General features: G+C 37.7%; 1 long non-coding RNA gene across 1 annotated transcript in view; it reads right to left on the bottom strand.

Annotated features, from left to right (window-relative positions):
* Window positions 1-1,149: 1,149 nt before the first annotated feature.
* Window positions 1,150-23,233, bottom strand: part of LOC110349222 (uncharacterized) — a 158,207-nt gene continuing 136,123 nt past the window's right edge. The window contains exon 4 of the long non-coding RNA XR_015443477.1: window positions 1,150-1,536. This is a non-coding gene — a long non-coding RNA (uncharacterized LOC110349222). The remainder of the gene's footprint in view (window positions 1,537-23,233) is intronic.

Below are 23,233 nucleotides of genomic sequence, written 5' to 3'. Positions count from 1 at the left end.
GATTGCAGAGCATTGTGTGTATGTGTTTTAATACGTGGTACCTATAATTTTTAATGAATTATAATATTATTTCAAGCTATTAAAGTACTATAATGAGGGCCAGGTATTTAGCTCAGTGATTTTGGCACATGCCTCGCAAACACAAGGTCCCAAGATTGATCCCCGGTATCAAAAAAAAACAAACTACTATAATGATCTGGGCTTTGGAAGTATGTTATCCTTCATTGTATTCTGACACTATATTGACAATTTTATCAGAAGTATACAAAGTCCCCATAACATTTAAAAACCTTTTGAACGTCAAATATTTATATATACATATATAAATATACATATGTGAAATTTATATATACTACAAATCTTATTTATTAACATTAACTTGCTATTTATTATTTGACTTAGTTTGAATATTATATTTTATATTGTTATGAGTGCTAAATATGAACGAAATATCATTCCTTAAAATATAAAGGTGAGAATTATAGTCCAACTGGTATTACTATTTGGAAAGTCTTAAAAATTTTAGAAATTTTCTTTAGGATTAAGTTAATTTTTGTATTTTTATTGTTTTTCAATGACATATCAAACAGTGAAATAATTCAAATTCAAGTGTTCCATAATGGTGACATTTCTGAGTAATGTATATGAGAAAAAGAAGAAATGTTGGCTGAATTTCCACTTCTTTTGAGGAGAATTTCATGTTTTTCCCACATAAAAATATGACCAGAATTAGAATTTCTGAATGTTCATCTTTCTATATTATAAAATATTCATCCTTCTGAACTACTCTTTGCAATTCATTTTTCATAGAAAATGTACAGAGAGAATTACATCAATTTCTACAACATATGTTTCACTACCAGTAAAATCTCATTCTAGAAAATTTGATTACAAAAACATTCTGATAAATAACAAAGCTATTTCCGTATTTCATGATCATTCAAATAAGTGTGAGTTCTGTATAGTGACTAATCTAAACACAGACACTATTTCTGGCCCAAAATTCTTTCCCAAAAGATTGATGAGCTCTAACTGAGTTAAAATCTTTTTTAAACATTAAGATGTTGCTATCCTAAAAGTTCAAAACCAATATTTAGTTATTATAAGTCCCTATGAATCAAATAAGAAATAAAGAATAACGAGATCTCCTGAAACATTACCAGACATACTTTTAAATATGAAAGAACTCGGAAAAGTCACATCTTCCGGTCAGGGAAGCTTTGTGGGAAGCTTGTAATTTTCCATCCCATGTTTCTCTGAGGGCTGGCAGTAAGTATTTCCTCACGTATTTCCTTCTCCCTTTGCACATTTAAGGCTATTTCTAGCCATTATGAATACATTTGTGTATATTTTTATTATTAAAAATGTGACCTTGCACTTGAGCCGACTTCTCCAACCAGGCTGCAGGCCGAATTTGGATGTGAAATGGCTCCTCTCCACTGTCTCTTTGCTGTCTCTTTTTACATGGAAAAGAGAATCTCTTCTTTCTAAAGTTGGTCACCAGTCCTTTTCCCCTTTTTCTCTCCTCAGTCAAAGCTGTCAAAGAGAGAATGTAGTTGTAGTCATTTTGGAGTGAACTTTAATTAATAGATTATATTTCCTGAAGATAGCTATATCTATTGCTATGTTATTCACTGCAGAAATGATGACATGTAATAATGATGTCTTTTCCCAGCATCAGAAAGGGCTATATATTATATATATATTTATTATGTGCCTCTTCACATGATAATTTCATAATATTTTCTAACTGAAGAGAATTGAAAACTATCTTGATCTTTCTTCCAGCATTGTGGAGCCAAGTTTTTTTATTACGGTTTAGAAAAGTTTCTTTCACCTTTGCAATTCTTATTAGTAAAGTTGTAAAAATTTTTAGGATTGTTATCAAATTTGGAAAAATTTCTTTCATGCATTATAAGCTTCTCGGGGCACTTTATGTTTTCTTAAACAATGACTACTTTTAAATACTCTTTTAATTGATGGCAACCAATAAGAAGTCTGTCACTGATGTTCTCTTTAGAGTTGTAAATAATGTCTTTGTGTAATTTCTATGGATATTGGTATTTCATATTGTATTGGTCTGGGTCCTATGAGGAGTGAGTAATTTGGTATGTAAGTTCAATGAAAAGCAGTAAAGAGAACAAACTTCAAAGAATATAGAAATAACAGATAATAGTGAGGCAGAATAGAATAAAAATAGGAAAGAGACAATGGAAATTATAATTTTTAAATTGTACTCTTTTCTTTGGTGCTGGAGATCAACTCAGGACCTTGCACTTGCAAGGCAAGTGGCAGAACCACTGTGCTAAATCCCCAGCCCTTTAAATTGTACTTTTAAGAAAAACTAAAGTCTCAGAACAGAATGTACCCAAGGTTACAATGCCTTTTTCCCTTTCAGAAAATTCACTCAAAAACAAAACAAACAAACAAAAAACAATTCCTATGGATCTTGCAAGTTCAAAAGCCTATAAATTGATCTTGTGGTTTTCACCTAAAAATTGAGCCTGTAGTTTTCCTCTGATACTATCTATTCACAAATCCTACAGACTTTCATCCTGAAGAAAACAGCAGCATTATTATGTGGGTAGCTTATCTAGAAGTCAAACACATGCAAATAGTTTGCACTCTAACCTAACCCATCAAAATGAGAAACCCAATCAACAGTAGAAATACACAACCTAGATCCCCTGTCTTGGGATTCCCCCCACCAGACCACAAAAAAATCCCCAACCTCAAACAGTGATGTGTCCCACTATGAGCTCCTGTACTTCCTTCTGTGTGCATTTCTTTCTGCCTAATCTTTCTGTGCCTCTCACAGATGTATGAAAATTTTTCTCTCATAGTGAGAGAAGTCAGAAACCTACTCCATGGGTGAGTGAGTTGAGGTCCCTATGTCTTCTTTGAGGGTGACTTCCTTGAACCCCAGTCTATTGACAACAGGAGCAGTTCCTACCCTCAAGGGTGAGGTAAGGCACCTCGGATCCCATCATCAAGACTGAGATACAGACATTGTTGGGGGTGGGGCTGTGATGTGCTGAATGGTAGAGAAGTTGCTGTGGTGATGAGTGGTGGAACTTGCTGGAAATCTACCCTACAGAGCACTGGTGAAAGCTGGTTGAGCAAGGTATCTCATTTAAGGCACTCCTTTACAAAACTGCCCCAGGAGCTTGCCCCAGGAGCAGGCCACTGTGCACTGCTGGAGCCAGTCCCAGAAAGGCTGGCTGTACTGCAGAGAGCAGGGACCGGAAAACCTCAGACATTGCAGGAGTCTCACATGGAGAAGCACAAGCTGACATCTTTTCTACTGTAGAAACCTGTCCAAGCAGCAAAGCCTCTTCCTCCTGCAGCTTCTCTCACACCTTCTATCCACAAAGCTTCAATACCAACTGGCAAAGGAAAAGCATTTAAAGGGCTCTGGTCCATTTTCCAAAACGCAGTTGGGAGGGGGATCGGGCAGCAGAACCACTGAGCTAAATCCCTAGCCCACAAAACACACTTTAAAGGGCAGTACATAAACAACACACATGTCAAATCAATGAAAAAGCAAAATTTCTTTCCATGTGACCACCTTGTTATTAGATGGAATATCAAAAAATCCAAGGACATTGTTTCTTCTCTTTTTTAAAAAAAAGTTACCGTTGGGCCGGGGATTTAGCTCAGTGGTTCTGTCGCTTGCCTTGCAACCGCAAGGACCCGAGTTTGATTCCTGGTACCAAAAAAAAAAAAAAAGTTACCGCTTTTGTTATACCTTCAGAAAAACTTTGTTACCATTTGCCTCTCAGTGTCAGAATAATTTTCATTGATTTGCTTGTTCTTCTCTATCCCTATTATTTCACAGTCCAGAATGTTCTCAGTCCTTCAGTAAATAAATTTAAAGCTGACAAAAGAACATCTCCTTCACATACAGTAGTCCTCTCTTACCCACAGTTTCTCTTCACATGGTGTCATCACTTTCTCATCACTGAGACATAATACTCAGTAACTGCAGCTTAAAGGAGGAGGGGCTTATTTTGGCTTGTATTTTCAAAAGTTTCAGTCCATGCATGGTCAATTGTCTCCAAGACAGAAACAGCAGGTGAAAAGGCCCAAGGGAGGACAGGTGCTCACAATATGAAGGTGAGGAAGCAGAGCGAGGAGGGAGGAGGAAGGGGATAGACTCTTTCAGGTAACATTCCCCAAAGGGCTGCCTCTAACCAGGCCCTACCTCGAAACAGCAAGTCATCTGTAGCGCATCTATTGCACAATCATTTTCCACAAGCCCCATCTCTGAACACATGAAGTTTTTAAGGGACATTCCTGGCCCTTCCACTATGCCATTTCTGCCTTGGAGCCAGCCAGCCACAGCCTGAAAACATGAGCCAAAATAAACCTCTCCTCTTTAAAGTTGTGGGTGTTGGGTATTGTGTTCAGCAAGGGGAAGGTCACTAAAACACATGGTTTCAGTTACCTATAGTCAGCTATGGTCCAAAAGTATTAAATGGAAAGTTCCAGAAACAAACAATTCATGAGTTTCAAATTGTGTGCTATTCTGAGTAGCATAATACATCTGATGTCATCCTGTTGCATCCTGGTGGAGATGTGAATCATTTCTTTGTCCAGTGTATCCATGCTGTCTGTACTACCCACCCATAAGTCATTTAGTAGCCTTCTCTGTTATCAGACTGACTGTTGTAGTATTGTAGCACTTGTGTTCAAATAGCACTGTACTTCATAATGGCCCCAAAATACAAGTCAGTGTTGCAAGGGCAGCATGAAATATGGAAGGACACATTAACATTGGTATTATGTAGCAATACTTCAGTGCCATAGAATATGTAGGACTTGGTACAATGCAAGATTTCTGGCATCCAATGCGGGTCTTAGAATGTAGCTCCCATAGATAAGGGGAGACTATTATGGTATATTAACAAATTAGTAGTCTATAATTTATGGCTAATTTTGTTCAAATACTCCAAAATGGCTTTCCAATTTGTAGTAAAAATGGTTTGTTCGCAACTCAACTTTTCTTAGCTGGTTTCTAAAAGTACTTATTATCATTCTCATGTCAGTTGACACTGGAAAAAGCCTAATAGATGGGAAAACTGTGTGGAAAGAAACAGAGCCAAATATATTTTGCAAATTTTAGGAAAAAAGTTATGTAAAAACATGAGACCATGTAAAATTATACAGCTATTGTTTTAGTTAATTTTTTTCATTGCCAAGACAAAATACACAACACCCAAAGTTAAAGGAGGAAAGACTTATTTTGACTCAGTTTGTAGAGGTTTCAGTCCATAGTTGGCTGGTTCCAAAGCTGGGCAGCATGGTAGAAGGCCAGGGCTGAGAAGAAAAAGTCCATGGCAGAGCAGGCAGGGGGCAGCAAGCAGCAACATCACCAGCAGTGATGCAAGCCTCCTCTCTCCTATTATCCCATCCAGGCTACAAGACTTTTGGATGGTGCCACCCATGGCCAGGGAGGGCCTTTCCATTATTCACACTCAGAACTACGCTAAACCAATCAGTGGGCTAATTTAGTACCACACACCCTTAATCCCAGTATCACACACCCTACATCTAGCTAGCTCCAAAAAGCTCCACCTATTAGTGCATGAGGTTTTGAGGGGACATCTAGATACAAGCCATAACAGAGACTTAGCAGCAAAACCTAGCCACTGGTTCATTCCTTTGTCCATCAAAATCTTTAAAAGAAAAAGAAATACATCAACTAAACACTCTGGTGCATTCTGCACACTTTTAAACAATAGCTAGCCTCTATATGCCATTGCAAGCCCATATTGGAACCAAGCCAAAAGTGACCTCGGATGTCTACTCAGTTATTTAGGCCTGCTCCCCACTTCTCCTCAGCTCCTGGCTTTCTGAATCTCTTGGATCCTATTCCACACCTGAGTTTGGTTCATATTCTTACTAGCCCAGGGGCCAAAAACTCTTCTGAATTTAGAAGCCAAGCAAGTGAGAAAAGATACTTTCTTAGGGAACTAAGGATTACAAAGAAAAAGAAATAACATGCTCCACTGAAAAGACTACTGTTGTCATGCAGAAAAATATGTCCTATACATTGATTGGATTTTTTCAAGAGAAGATAAAAAATCTTGATTTTCATATAAAGCCCTGCCAAATATTAAAAATCAGCAATTAAAAATACTTAAAACTTAAACAGGACACACATGTGTAAATACCGAATAGTTTCTCTAGTGTGAGAAACTGAAAGTGTAATTAAGTATTAAAATGAATAATTGATAATTTGAAATAGGAAGAAAAGGTTCAAAGGGGTAGGGGATGGCAGGAGGGGAAGGGGAGAGATCAGAGTTACAGGCTGGAGTCTGGAGAGAATCCATATATAGATTGTGTTTAAAACTATAGGAAGAGATATAGATAGAGACTAGGCTGGAGCTCATCAGTGGGTTAGGAAGGAAGAGTCACTGAGATCAAAGGAGAGAAGGGTGTGTTTTAAGAAGAAGCACATACAACTATCTACAGTACACAGTACTCGATAGTGGGATAAATGACTGTTACTGTTTTAGGTACTTATCATAGCATGCTGTGCTTTTCATCCTTTAGAGCATAATCCTACTTATATAAGAGTTTACTATAAAACAGTGTGCTGCTATGCCAGTGGTAGCCTCATGTATCTCACGTTTAACTGCGTATTTGGATAACATCAAGGGACCATCACAGATGATTGACATATATCCTCTTAGTTTGCACTTAGAAATTGGCACTCTGTGGTATTTTGTGATACACATGGATGAAATTGTCTAAGAACATATTTCTCAGATTATATTTCCATCATGTGTCACATGACTGTACTGAAATTGAAATTTAAAAAATTTGGCCTATGTGGAGTCTACTAGCTAATTAGAATTTTTTTCCAGACAACTATTTGTTCAATATTAGTTTTGAAAATCTTTCTAAAACAAATCACATCCTTTGATGTCTTGTTAATGCTTAAGATTTTTAAAAAATTATATGGAAAAATGTTTAAGTACTTTTCAGTTTAGCTTTGGTTGTATTTTATTATATTTGAATATTATTATAGTTTTTTCCCTTGCAATGCTTTTCTTTGAATAATTTTAATTTTTGTATATGTGTGTGTTTAGTGAATGATAATAAAATTATACATTTTTAAAAATAAAAATACTTAAAACTATGGGTCAGTTTTCTTCTGACATAAATCTGATAGACCACTCAACCAAATGAAGGTGGCCATCTTCTACCCTGTTTATCTTCCAAACAGATCAACTTGTTTTCTTATAATAATAGCTTTCATTACTACCTGACATGTCTTTATTATCTAATAGCCCCAATTCCTCATCATAATAAAAGCTCTATAATAATATAAATTATTTGGTGCTATATCCCTGGCACCTGGACCAGCACCTGCCATATGATACACTCACTACATTTATTGAATGAATGAACTGTCTTTGTTTTTGTTTTTGTTTTTTGAAGGGACCCCTGCTGTTGCTTTGCTGTCAGCACTTTACCCAGGTAAATCTCCCTTTCATTCAGGCCTCAACCGACAGAGGAGGAAAAACAAATGTAGTTATCTTAAATTGTACCTCTAAACGCTATGTTTTTACTTTAAAACATCATAAATCAAGATGTTTGCTTACATTTCAATTGAATTAAGTTTCATCTTTTTAACTGCATTTCAGTGAAGAGCTTTAGTGTGCTAATAAGAATCTGAGACTCAGAAATTTTTCTTTAGCTAAAACTATAAAAGATAGCTGATAAGAAATACAAGGCACATTAAAGTACTAAATTGTTGTGGTCTTATAGAAATTTTTGTTTTGTTTTGTTTGTTTTGGTGTATTTATATCTGTGCTCTTCTTATGAGGGACAAAATTTTGAGAAACTTGAGATTTGTGGAAGCATTTGACATGTCTTCTAATTCGCTCTCTTGTATGTATATACTGATTATCGATCCAAATAATATAGATTGTTGGTCCAGTCTTTTTAGAATTGAGCTAAGTAGGCTGAAGAGCTTTTTTTTTGTTTGTTTGTTTTTTGTTTTTTGGGTACCAGGGATTGAACTCAGGATCTTGCACTTGCAAGCCAGGCGCCGGAAGCACTGAGCTAAATCCCTGGCCTTGAAGAGCTAACTTTATCCTCTTGTTTAGAAATGTAGGATGAAAGACTTTTTCTGTTGACACTAGTTAGAATTCATCAAAGTGTTTTAAGGTAAAGATTTACATTTGCAATGACTACCTTGGTATTTTTAAAACTGAAGCTTATTCTATAGCATTGTACCTGTGTGAAAAGAACAGATGGACAGTTATCATGGAAGAAGAAAATATAAGCCAAGGGCTAGCAATTGTAGCTGTTTCCTCTAGCACTGAGCAAAAAAGAGTGTCATCCTGGATATATCAGGCCTGCTTAATTTGATATAAAAACTTAAGATTAAAAATATAAAACTTGTTCCCTTTGTTTGGATCCTGTTCCATTAAGCTATCCTCTCTGGCTTCCTGCACAGGTTTGCTGCCTCAAAGCACATCTGATTCTGGGCCTAACTTGCCCATCAGGATTACCTGGGGAGCTTTTAAAAAAATAAAGATATTGGAGCTTCTCCAGGGCTAAATGAATCAGAGTCTCCAAGAGTGAGGCCTGCCAAGGGTATTTTTGAAAAGCTCCCTTTAGTGATTCTAAAATGCAGTCAAGATTGAAAAACCTCTGGCCTAAAGGAGAAAATATCTTGATCAGATTTCCTTGCTCCAAATCTTTCAGTGAAATAAAATCCCCAATCCTCATCATATACTTTTAAGGCCATGTGGCATCTGGGCCCTGTCTGCTACTCTGAACCCATCACATTCTCTTTGCTATGTTGCAGTCATTCTTTTGTCTATTGCGACACCACAAATTACCCCAAAATTTAGAGGCTAAAACAATGAACATTTATTATTGCATAATTTTTGTAGGCCAAGAATCTAAGGCCTATTTAGGAGGTGCCTCTGGGTCCAAGTGTCCACAAGGCCATAGTGAAGGTGTTAGGCGACTGTAGCCTCACTTAAAGGCTCAGCAGGGGCAGCTTTCATCTCATCACTTGGGCTTTAGCCACATGTGGGGTGCTGGACTTCTGGCTTCGAGTTCTCCTTGCTAGCTGCAGGCCAGAGACACCCCTCAGTGCCTTGCCATGTGGGTCACTCCATAGAGCAGTTCATGGCAGCTTGCTTCCTCAAAGTAAGTGTGTTCAGGGTCCCCAAGTTCATTTCTACTGTCAGAGTTGAGCTTGAAGAAATCACACGATTCACAGTAGAGTTGTACTCATGCCATCATCAAAGCAATATAAGTAGAGTTCACAGGAATCTGTTTGCAGGCTCCTTTGTGCTCCCACCCTTCAAGAAGGTCCTATCAGTTTTCTGCCAGCCAAAAAGTTCAGCAACGTGCATGTGATGGTTCTGGCCAGGGAACCTATTAAAATAGCATCCAAAGGGATTTTCTAGCACTAGTAATATAAAAATCCCATGCCTACTACACACAAAAATTACAGATTTCCAGGACAAACACAAGTGTTCAGCACATGCCCTGCTGTTTGCACTATCTAGACATAGGGAACATTTCTTATCATTTAGAGAAAATTTTATACTATTATAGGGAACAATGTACCACCTGGGTTCCCAAATAGCAGCCAAGGACCCAAGGCCCACAAGCTAGCCTTTCCAAGAACAGCAGCCTCAAGCCTGCTGTGCTAACTCCTTTGCTACACAGAAGGAAAATGGGGGGGGGGGGTCCAAGACTGAAGGCACTGTCTTTTTACAAGCAAATATTGGCAGTGATATTCCATCATCTCTACCACATTCTATGTAGTAGAAGCTACTTACCAAGTGTGGTCCATACTCAAGCAGAGGGATTCCATAAGAATATGAATACCTGTAGCCAAAGATTACTAGGAGCTGTCTTAGAAGCTGTCAACCACACTACCCTACTTTTTATTCCACACCTCCTGAAATATTTCTGCCTCAAAGCCTTTGCATGTTATTTTCTCCCTGCACAGTATTCATTTCATTCAGGTTTCAGTTCAAACACTACCTCCTAAGGGGCACCTTCCACGATAATTCGACTTAAAATATCACATATCTCTTCCCAACAATTCTCAGCCTCCTATCTTGTTATATTTTTCTTTTTAATGGTTAATGCAATTAAATATGTATAAATATTGGCATAGCTGTGCAAATTGCATGAGAGCAGCAACTTTGTTTTCTTCACGGTTCATCAAAGATATAATAGTAAACAGTCTATTCATTAAGTGAATAGCATTGTAAACCACCCAAAAGTTGTATTTCTTATTTCTTACTGAAAATACAGTACATATATTAGTTTTTTATAGGTTTTTTAGTGTAAGTCTACCTTTAGAAGAGTGAGCATCTCTGGCTAAGGTGTAATATCAATTTCCCAGACCTATAAATCTAAGAAGCAGCTGCACGTGGTGGCACACACCTGTAATCCCAGCACTTGGGAAGCTGAAGCTTCAAGTTCAAGGCCAGTCTGGGCTACATAGTGAGTTCAAGGCCACCCTGAATTATGTGGTGAGACCCTATGTTAAAAAATAAAACAAAACAAAAAACTAAGAAGCAATTCTGAACCGAGCTACATCAGTGAGATAAAACAAACCTAGAGATCTGCCTAAATCTCCAGCCATACTCCCAAAATGGCACTTCTGTTTCATCGATAAGGTCTTTAATACCTCCTCCACAAATATTTACTAAGAGTCCACCTGTGACAGGGCACTGTGTCATAAAATAATTCAGCTGTCATTGTGGAAATCAGTATGGAGATACCTCAAAGAACTGGGACTAGAGGTCCCATTTGATCCAGCTATTCCTCTGCTGGGGATCTTTCCAAAAGAATTAAAAGAATCATACCACAGCGATATATGTGCACCCATGTTTATGGTGGCACAGTTTGTGATAGCTAAAGCTTGGAAACAGCCCAAGTGCCCATCACTGGAAACTGGATAAAGAAGATGTGGGTTTTGTTTTTTTTTTATAAAATGGGGTACTACTCAGCCATAAAGAATGAGAAACTAGAGACATTTATAGCAAATGGATGCACATTGAGGCCATACTCTTAAGTGAAATAAATAGGACACACATGTGTAAATACTGAATAGTTTCTCTGGTGTGAGAAACTGAAAGTGTAAATAAGGATTAAAATGATTAACATGAATAACTGATAATGTGAAATAGGAAGAAAAGTGCAAAGGGATAGGGGAAGTGGGATGGGTAAGGGAAAGGAAAGAAGGGACAGGAAAAATTATGAGAAAAGGGAAAAATGGAAACAAAGTCTTTGTAAATAAGGAAGGGTGGAGGGTGTGAAGGGAGGGCAAGGAATAGGGAAAAAATAAGAACCAAGATACATCATGGAAAGGTACAAGTTCCCAATGATAAATGTAAATGTATTGTATACCTAAAATGTACCAATAAAAGAATTTAAGGAAAAAATAAAAAAAAACAATAAAATAATTCAGTTGTGAATGTGAATAATCTCTGCCTTCAAGGAGCTTACAGTTTATGAAAAAAAAACTTAAATTAACGAAAGTATAATTCAAAATATAAGTAGACCATTTCAAATTAATAAACCGACAAAAGGCAATACAGGTAAAGTATCCCAAATCCAAAAAATCAGAAATGTGAAAACCTGAAATTTTGAGTACTGACATGAAGTTATGAATGAAAAATTTCACACCAGATTCATGGTCAAAAAACACAGGTGCTCTAAAAATATTGTATGAAATTGCCTCAAGTCTATATGTATATGGTACATATGAAACATAAATGAATTATATATTTACACTTAAATCCCATGTCCAAGATATCTTATGTATATGCAAATACTTCCAAAAAAAAAATCCAAAATCCAAACTACTTCTGGTCCCAAGCATTACTGATGAGAGATGCTCAAACTGTGTTAAATATAGCTTTTAAATATGGGAGCAAAATCCCCAACATTCATTATAAAATTCAATACTGATTGTCCTCTATATCCATTGGTTCCATATATACCACCTGTGGATTAAAAGCCCTTTAAAAAAATATTGTAGTGGGGGCCAGGGATTTACCTCAGTGGTTTCACTGCCTGCCTCATAAGCCCAAGGGCCCGAGTTCGATCCCTGGTACCAAAAAAAAAATATTGTAATGTTGCTGAAATATGCTAGGTCTTCAGTGGTTACATCTATACTAAACAGGTACAGGCTTTTTTCCCTTGTCATTATTCCCTAAACAACTGCAGTAGTAACAATTATTTTCATAATATTTACGATGTATACATTAGGTATTATAAGTAATCTGGAAATCACTTAAACTATATGAGAGTAAAGTGTTTGAGAGAACGTACGTGTGTTAAATGCAAATACTACCCTATTTTATATAAGAGACTCAACCATCTATGTATTGTGGTATTCGTGGGGGCAAGGGGACTGGAACAAATCACACTTGGATACTAAGGAATGACATTAAATTAGGAACATGTTATAACTGCCACTAAAAGCCACACTTATTGAATATTATTTGCTAGTCATTGTACTGAGAGTAGAGGTGTAGGATCTAAATCAACCAGAATTCTTGGCAGCCAGAACTGAACCTAACTCCTGCAGACCAAAAGCTATTGATTGCTCATAGAATTGCCCAAGAAGCCCGGAGAAACAGGCTTTCAGCTGAATTTCCAGGAGTAATGCTGCAGGCGTAGGCTGATGAGGAAATTGTTGTCACTATCACCAAGCACTCCATGGTATAGTTTGCATTTCTGCACCAAACCAGTTTTAATGGAGTCAGTGCTGCCTATGTCAATGTCACTTCTGCACCAGGAGCCTAAGAACCACTGTTGCAACCACCATCTGTGCCTTGGCTTTGTCTAGAGAGAGCGAGCTCCTAGTCCCTTCTCTCTTGTGCCATTAACTCCATCAAAATTTGGCATAAACTGGGCATGGTGATTTATACCTGTAATCCCAGCTACTCAGGAGGGTGAAACAGAAGTGCAAGTTCGAGACAAATTTGGGCAACTTGGTGAGCCCTATCTCAAAAATAAACAAACAGGGGCAGGGATTTAGCTCAGTGGTTCCACCGCCTGCCCTGCAAGCTCAAGGACCGGAGTTCGATCACCAGTACGAATAAATAAATAAATAAATTAATTAATTAATTAAACAAAAAGGTTTAGGATGTAGCCCAGTGGTAGAGCACTTGCCTAGCATGTGCAAGGTCCTAGATTCCATTCTCAACAATGTCGAAAGATATGGTTTCATATAACTGAATGATGAAGATGAAGGTTATATATTTATGCCCTTTCTGCACATACATCCAGGAAAAGAAGTATTGGGCACTTTCAATGCTTATAGGATAAGAGAATCTTTGTCCCACTCAATATTCATAAATGAGGAATTCTATAACATAGAAAAAAGTCAATACTGAGAAGCCTAAAGGAACAATTGTGTTTCATTCAATCCTCACAAGTCTGAACACAGGTATCATTTTCCAGAAAATCAGAGCTGAGAAAATCTCACCCAGGGTCATGTATTAGTGACTAAGGGCTGTTGGGACTATTTGACTCCAAAGCTATATTCTTAAAATTCTATACTCCCGCTTCTCCGTATGAGTATTGTTTTCTGGAAGTGTGTGTGTGTTTTTTAAAGGAAATTAGTTTATTTTACATAAATAGAATATTCCATTGACAATTCTCAATATAATAATCTCTAAATCCTGACACTTCTTAGCAGTAAAAATTCCCTAAACGTTATCCTCTTGTATATGATGATAATGTCATTGACAAAACACAGTAGATATTTCTTTGTAATTAATTTCTAGTACTGGTGACAGATTAGTACTGGATTGTACACATAGAATTACTCAGACTCAGCTATGGAAAAAGACATTGGAAAACTAATAGATTTTATCATAATTACCACAATTATGTAATCATAACTTGTGACCATGAAACACCCCCGAATTTAACTGACCTACATTGTGTCTGAGCCCACAGCTTAACATTATCCTTTAAATATCTGAGTTTCCTGCCTGACTCCATCTGAGAACACACTCCTCCGGTAGCCTTTTGCCAACTCAAACATTTATAGACTATGCATCTCATCTTTGTGTACCAGGCATAGACTGCATCAGGGATTCAGAGATGAAGAAGCTGTGGAAGAATTTATTGACCAGAAGGCGAGAGAGTTCAGCATGATAGTCTTTGCCCGAGCTTGGGCTTTTTTTGATATTATGTTCAATCTAGCAGTTTATACCACCTTTCTGAGGACTGCTGCTGGCCATGTTTTAAAGACAAACCACATGAATGAACTTTTTAAAATTTCAGCCATATTATGCTCCTCACCCAATACTGTTATCTCCAATACCACTTGCCAGCAGCTTCCAATTGCTTTTTGAACAACATCCAAATTCTTTACATGGTCTAGAAGGACATGGATGGTCTGGCTCTTCTCTGTTTTCCCAAACTCAATAAATGCTCTCCTATCAGTCATTTGGTGCGGGCCACAGTGATCAACCCTTAAAAGCACAAACCAAATGTTCTTGCTATCTTCTCTAGCTAAACTGTTCTGTTCCTCTGCCTTGCCTTCTCATCGTTCAGGCTTCTGCTCACAGGCTCCCCCTTTGCACAAGCCTTCTTTGAGGAGCCACTGCCTTGCTTCCACAACCCTGTTGTATTTTCTTTATGGAACCTACTTCTATCTGAGTCCTCTTATATGTTAATGTGTTTACTTATTTTGTTTCAGTAAAATAAGATATAAGTTCTGTAAAAGCAGGATCTAAATTGTCATGCTCACAGTTACTTCCTCAGTGCCTAGAAAGATATTCAGTTTTAGGCACTTTTCTTTAAATAGATAAAGCATGAACTGCAGTAACTCCTTCCTGTCTTCTTTTCCTGCCTTCAGTCTTGCTTACCCTGATCTAACCCCCACACTCCCCCAGAGTTTATCTAAAGCATAAAATTGGTTATACTGCTTTCCTTATGACTCATAAAACTAATGAGCATGGCATATAAGCTTTGGATATAGATTGTGATATATATATATCTTAATATTATATTTTTTATTCTTGTGTGTATGTTCAAGTGTGTGTATTGTACTGTCTTAGTCCATTTAGGATCCTATAACAAAATATTTTAGACAGGGTAATTTATAAACAACAGAAATTTATTTCTCACAGTCCTGGAGACTAGGATACCCAAGATCAAGGTGCCAGCAGATTTGATGTCTGCTGATGGCCTGTTGCTCATAGGTGATGACATCTATGTATCCTCATGTGGTAGATGTTGCAAATAGGCCCCCTTGGGCCTCTTCTATGAGGGTAAGTAATTCCCCTGGGTCACAACAAAACACACAAATCCTCTCTGAAGGAAATCATTCTTAATGCATGCTTTCAAATATTAACTCACAATTAGTTAATCAAACCCTAAAACACACAATAGCATGAATAAGTGGCAGCAGAAACAATACATACATTTGATCCAAGGACCACATATATTGACTCTCAGACATGGAATATAAAAGCCATAAATAAAACATTTGAAGAAATAAGAAAGTCACAAAATGTGTAAGAAATAGCTGTACAAAGTGATCTGAAGAAGAACCAAATACATACGAAACACATAATTGTCACAATAAAAAAAAATAGGCTAAACAGAAAAGAAAACAAATTGAAAGATAGATCTGAAAAATTCAACACAATAGATAAGAGAAAAAAATCTGAGAGGATAACATAGATGTAACGCATAATGAGGTCTTCTTGAATTTCCAGAAGATAAAATAAAAAGAATGAAAGAAGGTGAGTTTTGGAGATATAACAGCTGAAATTTTTTCAGAAAATGAAAAATAGGATTACATAGTGTGAAAATCAACTTTGCATCAATACAGTGAAATATTTGAGATAACCAATTTGTAAAAAGAAAAAGGTTATTTTGGCTCACAGTCTTGGAGGGTCCACTCCATGGTCAGTTGACCCTATTGCTTCTGGGCCTGTGGCAAGGCAGCACATCATGGCAGAAGCAAGCGATTGAGAAACAACACTCAACTCATGGCCAAAAAGAAAAGAGAACAAGGAGGGTGCCAGGGTCCTACAACTTCCTTCAAGGGCACATGCCCCTCAGTGAATTATAGACCTCCCAATAAGCCCCTGCCCCTGAAAGTTTGCAACCTCTTAATGGCAGTACTCTGAGAACAGAGGCTTTAAGCCTATGGGCCTTTGGAGGGCATTCAAGAGCCAAATTATAGCTCACAGATCCAAAGAACACAGGATAAATTAAAAGTTTATATGTAATGAAATTTCAGAACATCAAGGACAAAAGATCTTTAAAACACTCAGAAAAAATAATCCTCAAAGAAATAACAAGTCAATGGATAGCAGACACCTCAACAATAGAACCAAAGCCAGGATATAGTAGAATAATACTTTTTTAAGTGTTGAGAGAAAGTAAGTCCTGAATAAGGAATGTGCACCCAAGAAGTCTATCTTTCAAGAATGAGAATGACATAATGATAAAGGTAACAAAAAATGGACATGAGTGATCCACTAAAAGAATTTTTAACACATGTTCTTTAAAAGAAGAAAATAATTCCAGAAGAAATCTCTAAGATGAAAGAAGGAATAGCAAACAAAGAAACTGGAAAATATCTATGTAAATCTAAACAAATATTGTTTGTAAAAAAGTATTACCTAATTTGTAAGGCTTTTTAAAAAGTCAAAGTCACGTGGAACATGCCGACTCAGCCCGCTGCAGACAGGCAGGTCTGTGCACGCACTACCGAGGTCCTGAGTCGCAGGGAAGACGCCGAATCACCTCGCTGCAGACAGGCAGGTCTGCCCATGCCCTACCAAGGTCCTGAGTCGAGTGGAAGACACTGAATCACCCCGCTGCAGACAGGCAGCCACCTGATTCCACACTACAAAGACGCAGAGGACCCCAGACCACCAGACCAAGGTACTGAGTCCCAATGTTCCCGGCCCACAGGTAGGGGCTTCTGAGCCGTGGTCCCACTGCTCCTGGTCCAGAGGAAGGGGCTTCCCGGTCACCATCCCTCCCGCTGCTCCTAGCCCAGAGGAAAGGGCTTTTGGGCGACCTTCTGTCCCGCTGCTCCTGGCGCAGAGGCAGGGGCTTCCGGGCCACCATCCCTCTGGCTGCTCCCAGCCCACAGGAAAGGGCTTTTGGGTCACCATCCCTACCGCTGCTCCTGGCCCCAGTCCCACCTCACCCAGCTCAGAGGAGGTAATCCGTGCAGGTGCTAACAGCCCCCCGCCCCCGTCGAAATGAGAAAACACATAAATAAGTCTCAAAACCAGACTTCCAGATCACTTACAGCAACCCCAAAGGGAAATGAGATGGAACCCTCTGATACTCAACCACCTGGACACACTGAACTGGCAACAAAAGGGGATCTGGAAAACATGAAATCAGAAATAATTTCTCACATAACAGGAGAAATTGTGGCCCTAGTGCAAGACATGATTAATAAATCTAGAGAGGAGCTCAGGAACATGATAGAATCCCAACATAAGAAACAAATGGAATCCATAAAACAAATGCAAATAGATTTCCAGGACATGAAAAACTACAGTGAAAGTCTACACAGCAGAATGAGCTAATGTGAGGACAGAAAAACTAGCACTCCAAAAAATTTTGAACAATATCCTAGGAAAAGACAATGAGGATCACAACCCCAAGAAGCCCAGCAGAATGAATCCATCAGGCAGGACAAGAAATTAAATGCCAAGGGGGAAAATCCAAGAAAAAGAAAAAGTCATGACAAGGATAAGTCAATACATAGCAGTTATAACCATTAATGTTAATGGTCTCAACTCACCAATCAAAAGAAATAAACTAGCAGAATGGGTCAAGAACAAAATCCAACAATATGTTGCATACAAGAAACACACTTCATTCAAAAGGAAACTCATAGACTGAAAGTTAAAGGGTGGAAAACAATACTGCATGTGACAGGAACCTGAAAAAAAGCAGGAGTAGCTATCTTCTTGGCAGATCAAGTAGATTTCAAACCAACACTGATTAAAAGAGACGAAGAAGGAAACTACATCCTTGAAAGGGGAAGGATCCAAGAGGAAGAGATGACAATCATAAATATCTATGCACCAAACACTAGTGCACCCAACTATATAAAACAAATACTAACGGACATGAAAAGTCATATGTGCACTAATACAATTGTAGTAGGGGACCTCAACACCCCACTGTCACAGATAGATCAACTAGACTAAAAATAAGTAATGAAATACTAGAACTCAATCGAACTCTTGAACAAATGAACTTAACAGATGTTTACAGAGTCTTCCACCCCACAAAATCAGAATACACATTCTTCTCAGCTGCACATGGGTCATTCTCCAAAATAGACCACATACTCACACATAGAACATGTTTAAGTAAGTGCAAAGGAATTGAAGTTATCCCCTGTATATTATCAGACCATAGTGTGATGAAATTGGAGATCCATAGCAAAAGAAACTCAAAAAATTTCATAAACACGTGGAAATTGAACAACACACTTCTGGATAACCAATGGGTCACAGAGGAAATTAAAGAAGAAATCAGACAGTTCCTTCAATTAAATGACAATGACAATACAACATATTGGAATCTATGGGACTCAATGAAAGCAGTTTTACGAGGGAAATTCATAGCAGTGAATACACATATTAGGAAAACAGAACGAGCCCAATTAAACAACCTGATGCTGAACCTCAGGCTTCTAGAAAAAGAAGAGCACGACAACCCCAGAGCTCATACAAGGGAGGAAATTATAAAGATCAGAGGAGAAATCAATGCAATGGAGACTAAGAGAACAATACAAAAAATCAATGAAGCCAAGAGTTGGTTCTTCGAAAGAATCAACAAAATTGACAAACTTTTAGCCAACCTTGTCAGAGAAAGGAAAGAAAAGGCCCAAATCCATGCAATTAGGAATGAAAAGGGTGAAATTACAACAGACCCAGCAGAAATCCAGAGGATCATCAATACTTACTTCCAGAACCTATACACCAATAAGATGGACAACACAGAAGAAATGGACAGATTCCTAGATACATATGAATTACCAAAGTTGAATGAAGAAGACCTAAAAATTCTGAACAACCCAATATCAACCAATGAAATTGAAAATGTAATTAAAAACTTATCAACTAAGAAAAGCCCAGGCCCTGATGGCTTCACTGCTGAATTCTACAAGACATTTGGAGAGGAACTACTGCCACTACTGTTTAAACTCTTCAGTGAAATTGAAAGGGAAGCAATACTCCCAAATTCATTCCTGGAAGCAAGCATCACCTTGATCCCCAAAGCAGAGAAAGACACAACTGAAAAAGAGAACTATAGGCCAATCTCACTAATGAACATAGATGCAAAAATCCTTAATAAGATAATGGTAAACAGAATGCAGAAGATCCTCAAGAAGATCATACACTCTGATCAAGTGGGATTCATCCCAGGGATGCAGGGATGGTTCAATATACGAAAATCAATCAATGTAATACACTATATCAATAGAGCCAAGGACAAAAACCATATGATTATCTCCATAGATGCAGAAAAAGCATTTGACAAACTCCAACATGCATTTATGATAAAAACCCTACAAAAAATTGGAATAGATGGTCTCTACCTCAAACTGATAGAAGCCATCTATGAAAAACCCACAGCCAATATCATACTCAATGGTCAAAAACTGAAATCCTTCACACTAAAATCAGGAACAAGATAAGGATGTCCACTATCACCACTCCTGTTCAATATAGTTCTGGAAACATTAGCCATGGCAATTAGACAAGAGAAAGAAATAAAAGGAATAAAGATAGGTAATGAAGAAGTCAAAGTGTCATTATTTGCAGATGACATGATACTCTATATAGCAGACCCCAAGAACTCCACCAAAAGCCTTCTAGACTTAATAACCAAATTCAGTCAAGTAGCTGGTTACAAGGTCAACACACAAAAATCAATAGCTTTCCTCTACACCAATGACAGACTCACTGAGAGAGAAATAGGGCAAATAATTCCTTTCACAATAGCATCCAAAAAACTGAAATACCTAGGAATCATCCTAATGAAAGAAATCAAAGACCTCTTCTCTGAAAACTATGGCACTCTGAAAAGAGAGATTGAAGATGATATCAGAAAATGGACAGACATCCCCTGCTCCTGGGTAGGAAGGATTAATAGAGTGAAAATGCCCATACTTCCAAAACTGCTATATAGATTTAATGCAATTCCAATTGAGATCCCAGCAGCATACTTCATAGACCTCGAGAAAACAATCCAGAAATTCATTTGGAGCAAGAAGAGACCCAGAATAGCAAAAGCAATTCTAGGTAACAGAGACATGGCAGGGGGTATCACAATCCCCAACCTGCAACTATACTACAAAGCTACTGTGAAAAAACCAGCATGGTACTGGCAAAGAAACAGACTTGAGGACCAGTGGAACAGATTAGAAGATGCAGAAACAATGCCAGACACACTCAGCCATCTCATCTTTGATAAAGGAGCCAAACACCCTCACTGGAGGAAAGATAGCCTCTTTAATAAATGGTGCTGGAAAAATTGGGCTTCAACTTGCCAAAGATTAAAACTAGACCTATATCTCTCACCATGCACTAAACTAAAATCAAAATGGATTAAAGATCTAAATATTAAAATAGAAACTCTGAACCAGTTGGAACAGAAGTTAGGTAGAACCCTGGAAGACATCGGTGTAGGAAAAGATTTTATGAACAAAACCTCAGTTGCCCGTGAACTAGCACAAACAATCAACAAATGGGATCTCTTCTTATTAAAAAGCTTCTGCACAGCAAGAGAAACCACCAGCAGTGTGAAGAGACAACCCAAAGTGTGGGAAAATATCTTCACCTGCTATTCATCAGACAAAGGTCTACTATCTCGAATCTATAAAGAACTTAAAAAGATCAGACCTCCCAAATTTAAAGACCCAATCCAAAAATGGGCATCTGAAATGAACAGACATTTCTCAGACAAAGAAGTAGAAATAGCAAATAAATACATGAAAAAATGTTCAACATCACTGATCATTCGAGAGATGCAAATGAAAACAACGCTGAGATTCCACTTCACTCCAGAAAGAATGGCTGCTATCATGAAATCAACCAATAACAAATGCTGGCAGGGCTGTGGGGAAAGAGGAACTCTGCTCCACTGCTGGTGGGAGTGTAGACTGGTGCAAGTACTGTGGAAATCAGTATGGAGATACCTCAAAGAACTAGGACTAGAAGTCCCATTTGACCCCACTACTCCAGTGCTGGGGATCTTCCCCAAAGAATTAAAAGAATCATACCACAGTGATATATGTGCACCCATGTTCATAGCAGCACAGTTTGTGATAGCTAAAACTTGGAAACAGCCCAAATGCCCATCAACTGGAGACTGGATAAAGAAAATGTGTTTTTTTATAAAATGGAGTACTACTCAGCCATAAAAAATGAGAAATTAGAGACATTTATAGCTAAGTGGATGCACATTGAGGCGATACTCTTAAGTGAAATAAATAGGACACACGTGTAAATACCGAATAGTTTCTCTGGTGTGAGAAACTGAAAGTGTAAATAAGGACGAAATGTATAATAGGTAATGTGAAACAGGAAGAAAAGGGGCAAAGGGGAAGGAAGTTGGAGGGCTAGGGGAAAGGATAGAAGGGAATGGGATTAATACGAGAAAATGGAAAAATAGAAACAAAATCTTTGTAAATAGGGAGGAATGGAGGGGTTGAAGGGAGGGCTGGGCAAGGGTGAAAAATAAGAACCAAGAGAGACTATGTAAAGGTGCAAATTTCCAATGATGAATGTCATTATACTGTATACCTAAAATGTACCATTGATTAGAATGAATAATCGATAATGTAAAATAGGAAGAAAAGGTCCAAAGGGGTAGGGGTAGTGGGAGGGGCAGGGGAAAGGAAAGAAGGGAAAGGAAAAATGATGAGAAATGGAAAAAATGGAAATAAAGTCTTTGTAAATAGGGAAGGATGGAGGGCGTGAAGGGAGGGCTAGGAATGGGGAAAAAATAAGAACCAAGATGCATTATGTAAAGGTACAATTCCCAATGAGAAATGTAAGTGTGTTGTATACCTACAATGTACCAGTAAAAGAATTTAATACAAAAAAAAAAAGTCAAGCAAAATAATAGACAAAAAACATGAACAACAAGAATAGGGTGATCAGGGCCGGGGATTTAGCTCAGTGGTTTTGCCGCCTGCTGCACAAGCTCAAGGACCCGAGTTCGATCCTCGGTACCAAAAAAAAAAAAAAAAAAAAAAGAATAGGGTGATCAGAATTAAAATGTTCTGAAGGGCCTCAAATTTACCCAAATATTAATATTTTTCATAGGTATAGAACAATAACTGAAACTAGGAAATTAATATTGATACAGTACTATTAATTTATCCACATTTTACCAATTATCCCCTAACGTCCTTTATTAGTCTTGGATTGAACACTATATGTGTGGATATATTAGTCTAGAGGGTCTACCATAACAGAATTCTATACATTAAGTGACTTAAACAACAGAAATTATTTTTCTCTCAGTTCTGAAAATTCAAAGTTCAAGATCAAAGTTTAGAAGTGTTGGTTTCTGGTGAGGCCTCTTTTTCTGCTAGGCAGATGGCTGCCTTCACATGGCCTTCCTCTTTTTGTGTATGTGAGGTGGGAAAGATGGGAGGGTGAGAGGAAGTGGGGAGAGAGAGAGAAAAAAACCTCTGACATCTCTCTTCTTATAAAGACACCAGTCCTAACAGATAAGGATATACCATTTAGGCCTCATTTAACTTTGATCATCCTCCATAAAGACTCTATCTCCAAATATAGTTCACACTGGAGATTGGGGTTCTGACATGAATTTGATGGTACACAATTCAGTCTACAACAATGGGCTTGCTACTACTTCAATCAATATAGTAAAAGTAATGGTCATGCCAGGGGAAAGAGACATAGACTCTATCTTTCAAAGAAAAATGTCAAAGAGTTTTACAGCCTTATTTTAAACTACTGCAAAGAACAAGGGCCCAAACACAGTTAAGATACTTCTGGGAGAAAAAAGAACAAATTGGGGAAAGCTGTTCTTTCAGAAATCAAGATTATATATTCACTTAATTAAAACAATGTGATATTGGCATAAGGCTAGACAACCAATGAAATAGATACTAAAAAATAAAAAACCTAGAAATAGACCCATTTGGGTGTATGTCTTGACTTATTATAAGAGTTATTAAAAT

This window comes from Heterocephalus glaber, unplaced genomic scaffold (assembly GCF_053883595.1).
Source record: "Heterocephalus glaber isolate CG9 unplaced genomic scaffold, H.glaber_assembly_v1.0 deba00001571, whole genome shotgun sequence".
Lineage (NCBI taxonomy): Eukaryota > Metazoa > Chordata > Mammalia > Rodentia > Bathyergidae > Heterocephalus > Heterocephalus glaber.
The sequence above is the reverse complement of the archived record's forward strand: the minus strand, read 5'-3'. Positions and strand labels throughout refer to the sequence as shown.